The sequence below is a fragment of the Erythranthe guttata genome, chromosome 10, assembly GCF_056151865.1.
Source record: "Erythranthe guttata isolate IM_541 chromosome 10, IM_541, whole genome shotgun sequence".
In the NCBI taxonomy this organism is placed as follows: Eukaryota; Viridiplantae; Streptophyta; class Magnoliopsida; order Lamiales; family Phrymaceae; genus Erythranthe; species Erythranthe guttata.
Window position 1 is genome coordinate 13,206,010 of NC_142542.1, and position 13,968 is coordinate 13,219,977.

A 13,968-nucleotide genomic window follows, 5' to 3' on the forward strand; every position below is an offset into this window, starting at 1 on the left:
TAAAAAAATAAGGAAAAACGAACATAAATAATATGATGGTGGTGGCCACGTTAGATAATGAAGATTCCCCTTAATCGCAGATCTTTGGCCTCACTCTTCAATTATATCCTACACAATTCTAGCTCGGTATTCTACTTGGTATTAATATTGCTTATATTTTCATAATATTCTTTGTAATATTTATTTTTGAAATTCTAATAATATTTTGCATATTATTGAATTGTAATATTGTTATTAAAAACATATTTGAAATATATTGTATTTTTTTAACAATTTAATTAAAATGTGTCCGTTCTGGTCGCGATGCAGTCGCGACGTTGCAACGGAACTGGAACGGCAGTATCCGCGACAATGCACTGTTTCGTTCCGACGAACCCAGAAGGATCAAAAGGGACAGTGGAACAAAAAAGACCAAATAAGCCTCTACGCTTTAGGAATGAATAGATATTAAAACGATCAAAATCATCAAAAAAAAAAAAAAAATACTATTCTCCTTAAAGAAGGGGACGATTAACAAATAATATGCTCCTCAAAGAGATTGCCACAAACTTATAATAGGAGGGATGGAAGGAGTTATTTACCTCAAATGGGGCAAATAGATTCTTGCCATTAGGGTCTTCTTCAACTCATCTACTTCTTCTGGATCATTTTCCTCTTCAACTTTAGTTTCTGGATTGAATGCTGGATCAGGTGATGGAGCACGGATGCCAACATTGGGTTCACCAGTTCCATCTGTTTCACTATTTGACTGGTCTTCAAGATCATCTTTGTCAAGTTGACAGTTGAGTCTTCGAGGAAAATTCATATTCCAATCGGCCTCAATATCCTCCGTTTCGTCCCCTTCAAAGGAATGAGGAGTTGTTTCCAGTACTCAAATCAGCATTGACCAAGGTCTCGAATGCATCAGAAGTATCTTCTTGAGATGCTTCAACCTCCATATGAAGTCAGGAATATAATGAAGAAGTCGGTTCAACACTTTCAGCAGCACTTGCTTCAACACTCGGTTGAGGAACTGATACGTTTCAAAACATTAAATATTATTTATAACATAGTGGACTAATTAGTGATTAGTGGAAGAAGAAAATGGATTTAGTCAATATTATTGTTGCATGTGAATAGGTTAGTTAACTAGTGGCTAGTAAATTATAATCACACGAGTTGCATGATAGTAGTAGGGATAGTTGCATATTTTGGTTGTTATCTTGTAAGCATTATAAATAGAATTAGTGACAAGTAGTACAACAAGCATTATTTTTACCACTCCTCCTATCTTCCCTTAATTCTTCTTATAATCTTTCTAATTCTTCTTCTTTCTATTGCTTCAACCCTCGGTTGAGGATCCACGGGCACCGGTTCCTCAACTGGAATTGATCACCAGCACTTTCAACATCAATTAACTCCCCTGAATCTTAGCTCTGGAATAAGGAATTCTCTATTGCCATGGTTTTGTCAGGTCCATAAGAAGCCTCATATTTATCATTGAAGGTAGGGTATGTCTCCTCATCAGTTGTTTCTTCATAAATATATAAGATGGAGACCCCTACCTCTTCCTTGTCCTCTGGCAATGCGTAAAACTGTAGCCGCCCTGCTTCTTTGTGGGGCCACTAGAACGGCCGCGTTGTGGAGCAGGGGCTTCAGCATCTTCTTCAGGGATAGGGTTGAAGCGTTTGGACCGGCAGGAAGGAGATCGACCGGCGGTGAAGAAAGGTCCAAAGTAAGGAGGCAAGTTTTCTGGGTTAATGGGGATTTCTTCTGCTCCAACTTCTAAAAAGAAAATGGGTTCAGAAATTAGCTACTGTACATGTACCGAAATTATGGGGATTTTGAGCAGGGTTTGAGGAATTTGGAGGTAAATTGTGAGAGATTTAAGTGGCCAAGCTTGAAAAAAGCTATAGCAAGAGGGTAGAGATGAGTATGTGAGAAAATAAACTGATGGAAGCTTTGATTTTATAGAGATATATTTTTTTTTTTTGCCCAAAAGATTTTATTAATCCATTATTGATAAGAGTTTAGGGGTCTCCTTAAAACCTTGCGGGCCAGCACAAGGAAAAAGAGTACCCCTACAATGGTAATAAAAAAAGTTTAGGGGTGAAACTGCAAATAATCAATCTTGGTGTTGTCCTCCAAAGTGAAGTTTGTGGAACAATAAAAAATTGCGGCAGGACCCCCAGGTGGGGGACAAGCTGTTATAAACAAAAATCTGTAAAATTTGGGCTGCTCCACCAAATTAAAACCATCATGGACGATAAGTTGCAATGCCCAATTTTTCGCTGACGCAAGCGGCTTGAACCTCAAACGGCAAGCTGACTCCGGAAAAAAAATCTTAACTGGATTTGCAAAAGATGTATTCTAGCTCCCATGCAGTTCTGGAGCCACGATTTGTGGTCAGGGTGGGCTAAAATTTTACGGGGTTAGGAGGTAGAGCCCCGAATTTTTGTAAGAGTTTTTTTTGAAAATATAGGGCAAAATAAATAGAAAATTTGTATATTTTAATTAAACTAGAAAAGAGCACGTGCCTCGCACGTGTTTAATTAATTTTATAATGTTAATTATGCATGCGATTTAAAATAAAATATCGTATTGAAAAAAAATGTAGATTATTTATTTCTAATATGTAACTTAATGTATTTGTCGGTGCATGTTGAAGTACACTATGGCTTGAAAGAACATTTTATATTTATACAAGTGTGGATTATTTCATTGCAATGTTTAACTGCAAAATTAATTTTATAATGTTTCTTAAACCAACATGATTTCATAATTTTTTGTTATGTTGTTTTTCAAAAGCACACAACATATCCTTTGCTAACCCGTTATGCCAACATAATTACATAATTTATTGATCCTTTTTTTGCCAACATGTCTTCTTAGATACATTTACATATTCTCTTAAATATCCAATTTAATTTCAAAACAAATTTAGTCATAACCAAAAAAAATTTTATATCATTAAGCGTATTCTATATCTTAATTTTGTTCAAATTCTCAAAAAATTGTTGTGACAAATATTAAATATTAAATAGAAAACACAAACATAAAAAAGGGAGATTGGTTATTCAAACATACATATAAGGATGGTGGTAATTTGAGGTATTACAATTCCTTGATTTTGTTGTATTACTGCTAATAAGTTGACCGAGAAAGTAATATCAGGTCTAGTGTTATTTGCAAGATACATTAGTGGTCCAATTGCATTAAGATAAGGTACTTCTAGACCAAGTAATTCTTCATTATCTTCTGGAGGGCATAATGAATCTTTCTTTATATCCAACGATCGAAGAACCATAGGACTGCTCAAAGGATGAGACTTATTCATGTAAAATTGTTTTAGAATCTTTTCTGTATATGTGGACTGATTGATGAAGATTCCATTGGGGAAATGCTCGATCCGCAGGCCGAGACAAAATTTTGTCCTTCCAAAATTTTTCATCTCAAATTCTTTCATCAAATAGTTTGCGGCCTTTGTGAGCTATTCAGGAGTTCCCGCAAGATTTAGATCGTCCACTATTACATCTTTTGATACTATGGAAGAACAATCAGAAATTTTGTTGACTTTTTTTGGTGAGGTTGGATTGAAAATTTGGATTCTTGAGATGATGGGTGGAGAAGATAGTAATTTGTTGTATACTTGCTAAACTTTCTCCCATATGTTATCATTGCACAATATTTTTTTAAAGTAAGTTTATACATTTTATTCAGATTTTTTTGTTTTGAGAAAATTCTTTTATCTAAAAGTTAAAAGAATAATTTGGATTTTGTTCGGCCATTGAACTCAGATTGTTAGATCAATTTGGAAAATAATAATTGTTCAGATGCACTGTGCTCTTTTAGATAACTGACTGACGTGAGTAACTGTAGTTGTTTATGGTCGATTGTATTGTCTGGTGGCGCATATTAGAGTTAAACTGGTGGATCTAGGATTTCTAGATTAGGTAGGTGACAACGAGTAACTATAATCGACTACAGTTGTCTATGCTTAACTATATTGTTTGGTGGGACCCGTTAGGGTTAAATGAGCGGATCAAGGGTTTCCAAACTATGTAGGTGGCTACACATGACTATAGTTGACTACATTTGTCTATGGTTGACTATAGTCAATTTCAACATAGCAAATTTATGAAAAAAAAATAGCAAATTTGAAAAAATAAAATAAATAATAATAATTTTTATTATTATATAATTGTAATAAAAAAATAGTAATAATGACCATAATCTTTTAAATAATAAAAAAGGTAAAACTAAATCAACGAAAATGAAAAAATACAAAAGCAAAATGCTAAATCCATATGGGCATTACCTATAGCAAAATCAGAACTACTAGTAATTCGCCCGTGCGATGCACATGAATCAATTCTAAGTTCAATTTATTAATAACTAAAACACGTCGATGATGTAAATCAAACACCTTTATGAATGAAAAGAGAATGGTAATGCGATGCATATGGGTAATATAAAAAATAAAGATATGTTTTAGAAAAAATAATCGACCGAAAACTTTGAATAGTTGATATGTAATACGGTATAATCTAAAAAAATTAAAAACAATAATTGAAGTACCGAGATAAACAAAATAAATGATAAAAGAAAATATAAAATACGAAAATTGTGATATAAAAAATAAGATACATTATCTGACTCAAATGGTACAACTATCTCGTCCAATACATTCAGATCCTTAACAGGAAACGTAATTATCAAAGTAGTGTTTTACAACACATGCATTGACATCGTCTATAACTCATCTAATACCTTGCGAGTAACATACACATTCTTCGTTGTTCAAATTAAATGTTTAGTGATACACATTACTGAAACACAAATCACCTAAAAGTGTAAGAAATAAGTACAATTTATACTAAATTACCTTGATTTAAAAAAAACTTCAGTGGAGTCGACAATATAATTAGCATAAAATGCAAATAAACTTAACGCGGCAAAATAATTATACATATAATAATAGAAACAATAAATGTGTATTTGAATCACAGCATACAATTATTATGACGTACATTCATATTCCATGAAAAAAATTCTTGTAGACAACATTGCAAGTTATGTTAGTCGTTTATTCAGGTTTGATGAATATCTTTATGTCACCTCTAATACTAATACTAATAACAATACTCATATTAATGCTCATACTCATACTCATACTCATACTCATACTCATACTCATACTCATACTAAGACTAATACTAATACTAATACACATACTAATACTAATACTAATACCTGATACTGATACTGATACTGATACTGATACTAATACTAATATATACTAATATTAATAGTAATACTAATACTAATACTAATACTAATACTAATACTAATACTAATACTAATACTAATACTAATACTAATACTAATACTGATACTAATACTAATTCTAATACTAATCATAATATTAATACTAATACTATTATTAATATACTAACACTAACATTATTACTTACTATTACTATTACTCATACTGTTACTAATATCAATATTAATTTTAATCATAATATTGATCGTAATACTAATTCTATTCATAATCATAATCCTATACTAATAATAATAAGTATCTTAATTCTATTCATGTTTCTAATCTTAACTATAATCTTAATGCTAATCCTAGTCATAATATTAATGTTAGTATTAATTCTAATCCTAATACTAATTGCAATCATAATACTAATCTTTATTCTAATACTGATAGTAATACTAATATAAATTTGTTACTAATATTAATACTAATTATAATCTTAATCATAACTCTAATCTCAATCGTACTCCTAATTCTAATACTAATATTAATTATAATTGTATAATAATAATATTAAAATTAATACTAATATTGATACTAATACTAATCATAATCATAATTCTAATTTAATTCTGAATCTTAATATTAATAATAATCATAATCCTAATACTAATTTAATTCATATCCTAATACTAATAGTAAGACTAATACTAATATGTTAATACTAATGCTAATACTAATACTAATACTAATACTAATACGAATACTAATATTAATACTAATACTGTAATCTTAATAATAATAATATATACTAATATTAATACTAATACTATAATACTAATAATAATACTAATATTAATACTAATACTATAATACTAATATTTATACTAATACTAATACTAATACTAATACGAATACTAATATTAATACTATAATACTAATACTGATGCTAATACTAATACTGATGCTAATACTAATGTGCTAATACAAATACCAATAGTAATAGTAACAGTAATACTAATAGTAATAGTAATAGTAATATAATGTAATAGTAATGGTAATGGTAATAGTAATGGTGTATTCTATTATAAATTATTTACGTGTTTAAACATCTATGTATTATATTAAAAGAGGATATATGCCCTTAATGAGTGACATGTGGCAAATGTTGATGTCATACCTCCAAATTGCTTAGTTGGAATTCATTTGATTATGTGGCATCTCAAATTGGTTAATTGGCTTTTCATGTTTGGTATTGTTTAAGTTATTTCCCATTTAATATTTGCACAATCATCTAAACATTACCACATATGCATATATTCGTTAATGCATTTAATCTATATATTTGTTTGAATGTCCATTTTTTATGAATATTGAAATAAATTTAAGGATTTTTTTCATTGTAATAATCGACTAAATTTAATAATAAAAACACATTTTTTTTTAATTTTCGTAACTATAGAATTTCGGAATATGCATTCAATAAATTATATTTTTTTATATACAACATATATATTTTTATTATGTCATCATTTCATTTTATAAAATAGTCAGTATACTCTCTCATACGAACCGCCTTAAATTATCCATTGGAGTGAATTCTTTGTACACGTAATTTGATATAAAATACTTGTGATTGTGTGTACATATAAATATCTTTGTTGTCCATGTTTTTATTTTATTTTTTTTATAAACTTTGTTGAGAACTTTAGTAACTGATTTTTAAATAACAAATATTATTACTTGGATATTTTTCTTGAGAAAGGTAGATTTTCGAAGTAATTGAATATGATCACTTAATATACTTATTTTAACTAAAATATAATGTATTTTCATTTATAAATGTACGAATTTCTAGAAAAAGACAAATTATACAAAATTTGGCTTTATGGGACTTTAATCAATTAAAATTGAATGGTTTTACTATTTTAAATATTGATTACACTTGCCAATTAAATTGTACATTTAGGTAACAATAATCAATATGGTAAATCAAAAATTCATATACATCAAATTATGTATTTCAGGCATTAATCAATCATACATTAACTCGTTTCCATTTTAACTGTATTCCCAAGATCATGCAATATTATAACAAATTAACTATCAAATAATTAAATCAATAAGTTTCAAAAGTCTATAAATTTTTAAAACACACTGTAAATTGTTTCATTTGAAAATTACCAATACATACGTGAAACATATTTCACTTATGTTTCACGTTTATTATGATATATGTATATAATTCATGACAAAGAATATGTGGAATTTAAAATAAAGTGCCTTTATATACGTCAAAATTTTATACATTGTTAGATATAATATTAATGTAAAATTTTGAATATAAGAATATATAAATATGTATGTCTATTAATGAACTAACACAAGCATGAATTATGTTTCTTTATGGGTTATGTAACAAAACTGATAAGAAAAATAAAAAGTACGTACAAAATAAATGGCGATGTACAACTCAAATAGAAAATATTTTTTACATATGTTGGTAAACAAAACTGTATATTCAATGAAACACCAAAACTAAACATTAAGAACAAATAAAAATGAAAGTATTAAAGCAACCACTAATCCAAAGTTTCTTGCGTTGTCTTGTTCAATTGCTTTAAATGCTGGACCGGGATATCATCTTCCTGGGAATCCTAATTCCACTCATCGAATCTCTTCGAAGGAGTGACTTAAGCTAGAGAACAATCGATATATTTATATAAATAAACAATGAAATACTAATTAATTCAGAATAAACAAACCTTTAATGTTATGAGAAAAGACAAGGATCATTATTCTCATTCACACTCGTACATGGCCAACCATTATTTCCTTGCTACATTTACATATTAGAACGAATAAACTTTAAATATTTGTTATCAAAACATAAAAAGATAATTAATTCAAAAAATATTAATTTTAATATCTCATTCAACTGATAAAATTTGGTGAAAGAAGAAGTCCGTAGTAGTATCATCATTGCATAACATTATACGTAATTTTCAAGATTAGCATCCTTTATGAAAACTTTAAACAAAACCTTTTGATCAGTTAAAACATCAAAACTCACATGATATTCTCGAGAATCTTCACCCTTAACAATAACCACGATGAAAAAAAAATATTTACGAAAATGTCGTAGCATGTAGCTTCTCACACGATATACAACGTCGCAAGGCTGCAACTTGTGAGTGTTGTTCACATATCTACAAAAACCAAATCAATATAAAATTAAAATGTGACATAAAATAATATATGCGTAAATAAACAGATTTAAATCATTATGTGAAAACAATGAGTTAAAAGACATTTAAACATTAATAATATATAAAAATGAATGATAGACGCAAAACTAATGAAGAACTTCTTTTTGGCAAAATATATAAATCCTAATAGAAAAAACGGCGAAAGATAGCTGGATAGAAAAATGGGGAGGAAGGTGGGTATATTTATACTTGTGAATACTCGTTAGGTAAATATAGATGTCATATAATAATTTTATACAAATAGTGTAATATATTTGGCAAGTGATTGATATTCTAAAAAAAGGGGAAAAAAATTCTGATTTACTTGAAATAATTAGAGCCGATTAATAATGAATACTAAGAATCAATGTGCATATATTATGGTATATAAAATAGAAGTTATTGCATTATTAATCATAAAATCTGAGTTACAAAATCGAAAATATTTATGACATAAATCGGAAATGGTGTGTATATATATATATATATATATTGTATGTATAGATTGATATGGTCAAACTTCTTTTATTTTAAATTGATATATTTAATTATTTACCATACATGGACATAATTAAAATAAATCAATTTAATTCTATAAATGTAAAATATATAAATTATTGATTAACAATGTATTAATTATTTATTACCTTTATAATTTCATCAGAAATTATAGAATGAGTATCTAAAAACGACAACTTGATACTACATTTCATTCCATTAATTTAAATAGTATTATTCCATTAATATGATAATGCATTAATAAAATAAATTAATGTAAAATTATAAAACTATATTATTATATTGTTTTAATTTTTTTAATATTATTATAAAAGAAAACTTAATTCAAAAATATATTATAATAAAAACTTGAGTGTTTTAAATTTATTTAAAACGTGAGATTTAAAATATTTGAATATTTTATCATCAAAAAAATACTAAATTCGAAAATATATATGTAAAATAAAAAAATTGAGTATTCATACTAGATTCGAAAATATATTTCAAAAAATTGAAATTATAAAAAAGATAATATTTTTCAAATTTATAGAATATTGAATGCATGATATATAATATATATGTGGTAATTTTTAAATGATTGTGCAAATGTGAAATAAGAAAGAACTTAAAAACATACCTAAATTAAAATGTCAACTAATCAATTGAAGAATCCACCTCGTCAATTGAACTCCAACTAAGCAATTTTGATAAATGACATATACATTTGCCACATGTCATTCATATAGGGCATAGATCCTCTTTTTATATTATATATAGATAGTGTATAGGGCATTTTTAATATATTTAGTGAAGGGAGTGTAACAAAGATTTAGTTGGATTTGTGACTTATTCTAATCTATACTACTTATAAAAGTATGAATACATAGGAGGTTTCTTCCCTTTTTTGTATGGACAATAATATCTATGCATAGGTAAATTTCGAAGGACAATTTAGTCATTTTCATTTATAAATTAATTAATAGACAAGGAAGACTTGTAAAGTTTATAGTATTTACAATTAACACACTTGATAGTTGTAGTAAAATCATTCATTTTTAACAAATGACCAAAGTAATATGATATGACAATAATCATATAAGACGTTCTCCATAGTCAAATTATACTTAATTTCTTAAAAAACTCTACATACAATTTAGTCATGTTCATTAATAAATTAATTGATAGACAAGGAAGACTTCTAATGTTTATAGTATTTACAATTGACACACTTGATAGTTGTAGTAAAATCTTTCATTATTAACAAATGACCAAAGTAATATCATATGACAATAATCATATAAGACGTTGTCCACAGTCAAATTATACTTAATTTCTTAAAAAAACTATGTATATATTTTAATATGAGAAAATATTATTTGGGTATTTACAATAATATATAAATTATAATAGAAAAGGAGAGAATTAGAATATAAAAAAACACTTCCTTAATAAAAAAAAATGTTATGATTAATCACACGTTGGTAAAATTATTAATTATTAACAAAATTATCAAAAGACGTTCTCCATAGACTTAAATTATACTTAATTTCTTTCAAAACCTCTGGATATAAATTTAGAGTCAAATTATAATTAATTTCTTTCAAAGTATATAGATATATATTTTTTAATATGAAAAGGTATCATTCGAATAGTTACAATAATACATCAATAATGATAGAAAAAAAAGGAAATTAAAATATAAAAAATACTTTCTAAATAAAAAGAATTTTATGATTAATCACAAGTTCTATATTCGTGCAAAATTGCATGACATCACTCTTCAACGAAAGAGAAGAAGGTATTGATTTTTAGTGAGAGAGAAAAAATATGTGTTGGCGGAATTGGAAAGAAAAAGAGGATAGTTGGAGACGAATAAAAAAAAAAAGTGATGTATATATATTAATATAAAATATTATTTGAAAAATTAAACTAATTTCCAAATGATGATAGATAAAAATATAAATAAGAACTTAGAATATATAAAAACAACCTCAATTTTATAATCATTTGCCTAATAAATAATATTATGATAATACGTTCTACATTCTTGCAAAAATTGCATGACAGCAGTCTTGAGACTGAAATTCAGTTTTTTCAGTTCCGGTTCCGGTTCCGGTTCCGGTCAAACCGGTTCCGGTTCGGTTCTAAAACCGTTGACCCCGGTTCGGTTCCGGTTCTAACCGAACCGGTGGTCAGGTCTACCCCCACCCCACCCCTCAAACACTCTCTGGATATGCGCGCGCCCATACAAAATATATGAGATAAAACTTAAATTATGAATTATTATCGATATTTTCTTTATGAGTAAATGACAAATATGACTATGACACATGACCACATAGGTCCAGACAAAAATTTTAGTCTTGCAAATAAATCATCCCTGTGTCTTTTGTCTAAAATACCTCCATAATATATTTTTTTATCAATTCCATCCATTATACTCTAACTTCATCAATATTTCACATTGACCTCGGATTTGAACAAATATATCACATTAATGCCCATTTTCATAATTTTTTTAAAAATGTTTTTTTTCTAAAAAAAATTTTCGCCCTGTTTTTATTTTTTTAACTTTTTTTCCTCTAAATTACTGTATTAAAATCTAAATCATTACTAAATTATTTTTTTTTAATACCAAAACAGTAATATTGTTAATATTACTGTCACAAACAGTAATATTATTGTCCCAAATAGTAATATTACTGACCCCAAAACTAATATTATGAATATTACTTTCTCGAACAATAATATTACTAATAATATTGTCCCATACAATAATATTACAGTCGAAGACAGTAATATTACGGTAAAAAACAACAAAATTAATTAATACAGTAAAATTACTATCTCATACAGTTAAATTATTGTCTCCGACAGTAATATTACTGTCGGAGAAAGTAATATAGCAGGCCAAGACTATAATATTAATTACAATAGTTTTTTTAAGAAAAAACAAGTTTTCAAAAAATAAAAACAAAAAAAAAATTCAACAACAATTTACCTGCCGAAAAAAAAATTCAGAAAAAAAACATTCTCAAAAAAAAAAAAAAACAAAGTCAATGCTGGAGACCGCGGTGATGGTCAAAATTGATTCATTGGTGAAATTGGGGTGTAAATCATGAAATTGGAGTTGAGTTAGGGTTTCAAGGAGTTCGGGATAATTTTGGTATTATAAAAGGGTTTTTCTTATGGGGTAATTTGCTATAGGTCCTCCTATAGTAGATTTTATGTGCATAAATCCAACTGAATAATCCTTATTTTAATTAAATTAATTGTACTTATTGTGTCTGAAATACCCCTAACAATATAAGGAATAAAAATCTCATAATAATAGACCACTTAATACTTGATTTTTATCCCAAAATATACGTAACCAATCCCTTTCCAAAATCCCCAAATCCCAAAAACCTTGAAATTAAAACCCATCGGCAGAGACGAAAATCAACCCATCCGAAACCGATTTTTGAATTAAAAACCCTAACGAAAAATTGCATCGCGTATTAACAAGGTCCTTCGGGTCGTTTGGAATCTTCAAACTTCGTTTACTGTTTGTTCGTTCTTTGTTTGCTATTTTGGAGCTTTTTTTCGTTTTCGCTTTGTTTGGTGTTTGCGAGCTCCACTCCTCCCACAAACAATGGTTCAAACGTGTATGAATCTCGGTAAGTAACATATGTTATGGGTTTTATGCAGAAAAAATAAAAGTGTGGGTATGTAATTAACTCTTTTGCATTTCTCACATTTGTTTTTAGATGTTTTGATGATGATTTTATGACAGATGTTATGGGTCTTTTTTTTTTTTTTTTATCTCAGGGAATATTTTTGTTGATATTGGAGTATCGATGTCGTCCGCTATCCGCACACTTCAAAGGTTTCGATTTAGATATTTTATACAGTTCTTTACCATACTTTTTATATTGTTGTTTGGATTTTTTTTTTTGGCAGTTGCTTATTGCTAATTTGTTGTTATAGTTGTTTGTATGAAATATGCATTACATTGTGCTTTATTAAATCTTCATATTCACCTTTATTATTTGTTCTTGTGATGGTTGCATTTTGTTTTTATCGAGTTCTGATATTTATTGTTGTTCATTTGGTTTGCAATTTGCTATTCCTTTATAAATGAATCAGCATGTTCTGTTTGCAATTTGTGTTTGCAATTTGAAGTCTCTTGTTTACAACTTCTTGTATGATATTCCTTGTTTGCAATTTCTTGTTACTTTGAAATTATTGTTTGCAATTGCATTTGTAGTTTATAATTTGCTATTTTCAGGTTCATCTTCGCAATTAAATTTTTTAATGATTGTTATTTTTTTTTGTGCCCGTTCAAACAATTACGTCAAATAAAAAAGGGGGAGAAAACATTACATGTCTCCTCAACAACTTCCCTAAAGGAAAAAACAACATCAAATCGGACTACAAACGAAGCCATGAAAAGCTACAACATTCGTCGAGTACATTGAAGAACACCACTGCTTGCAACTACGTTTGTTGATTGAGCCTGCATAAATGAATTTGAAAGTCTTTTATTCATTAGATCTTATCAACAACTACACCGTTAAATTTTATTAGAAAATTGTAATTATTAGCTTGTATCTTGCAAAAATTTGTGTTTAATGTACTAATTTGTTACTAGTAGTTTGTTTATCCTTTCTTTTGTATTTTTCGCTTTGTTTTTGCAATTTGTATATTCAAATTGTATTTTGCATTTTGCTGTTACAACTTAGAAATATATAAAATGTAATGGATAAAAAATTGGATAATGCAAAATAATGTCGAAAAATTATGCAAATACATGTATGAGATCCTACTAAAATGTGACAAGTAGATGCCCATATTACATCCATTTTGTGACGTTAAATATGCGTTTCAAATTCATTTTGCTGTTTACTTAAAATTAATTAGAAAATCCAAATATAAATTATAAGCCTACTACAAATAAATAATAACAAATAAATATTGAAATAGGGAAAGAGGGGG

At 27.7% G+C, this 13,968-nt stretch overlaps 1 long non-coding RNA gene across 1 annotated transcript; it reads left to right on the forward strand.

The window, feature by feature from the left end:
• The first annotated feature begins 12,335 nt into the window (after positions 1–12,335).
• LOC148767570 (uncharacterized) lies at positions 12,336–13,575 on the forward strand. Its single transcript, XR_016034061.1, has 3 exons — positions 12,336–12,650; positions 12,802–12,859; positions 13,341–13,575. It is a non-coding gene; the product is annotated as an uncharacterized LOC148767570 (long non-coding RNA).
• The last annotated feature ends 393 nt before the right edge of the window (positions 13,576–13,968 follow it).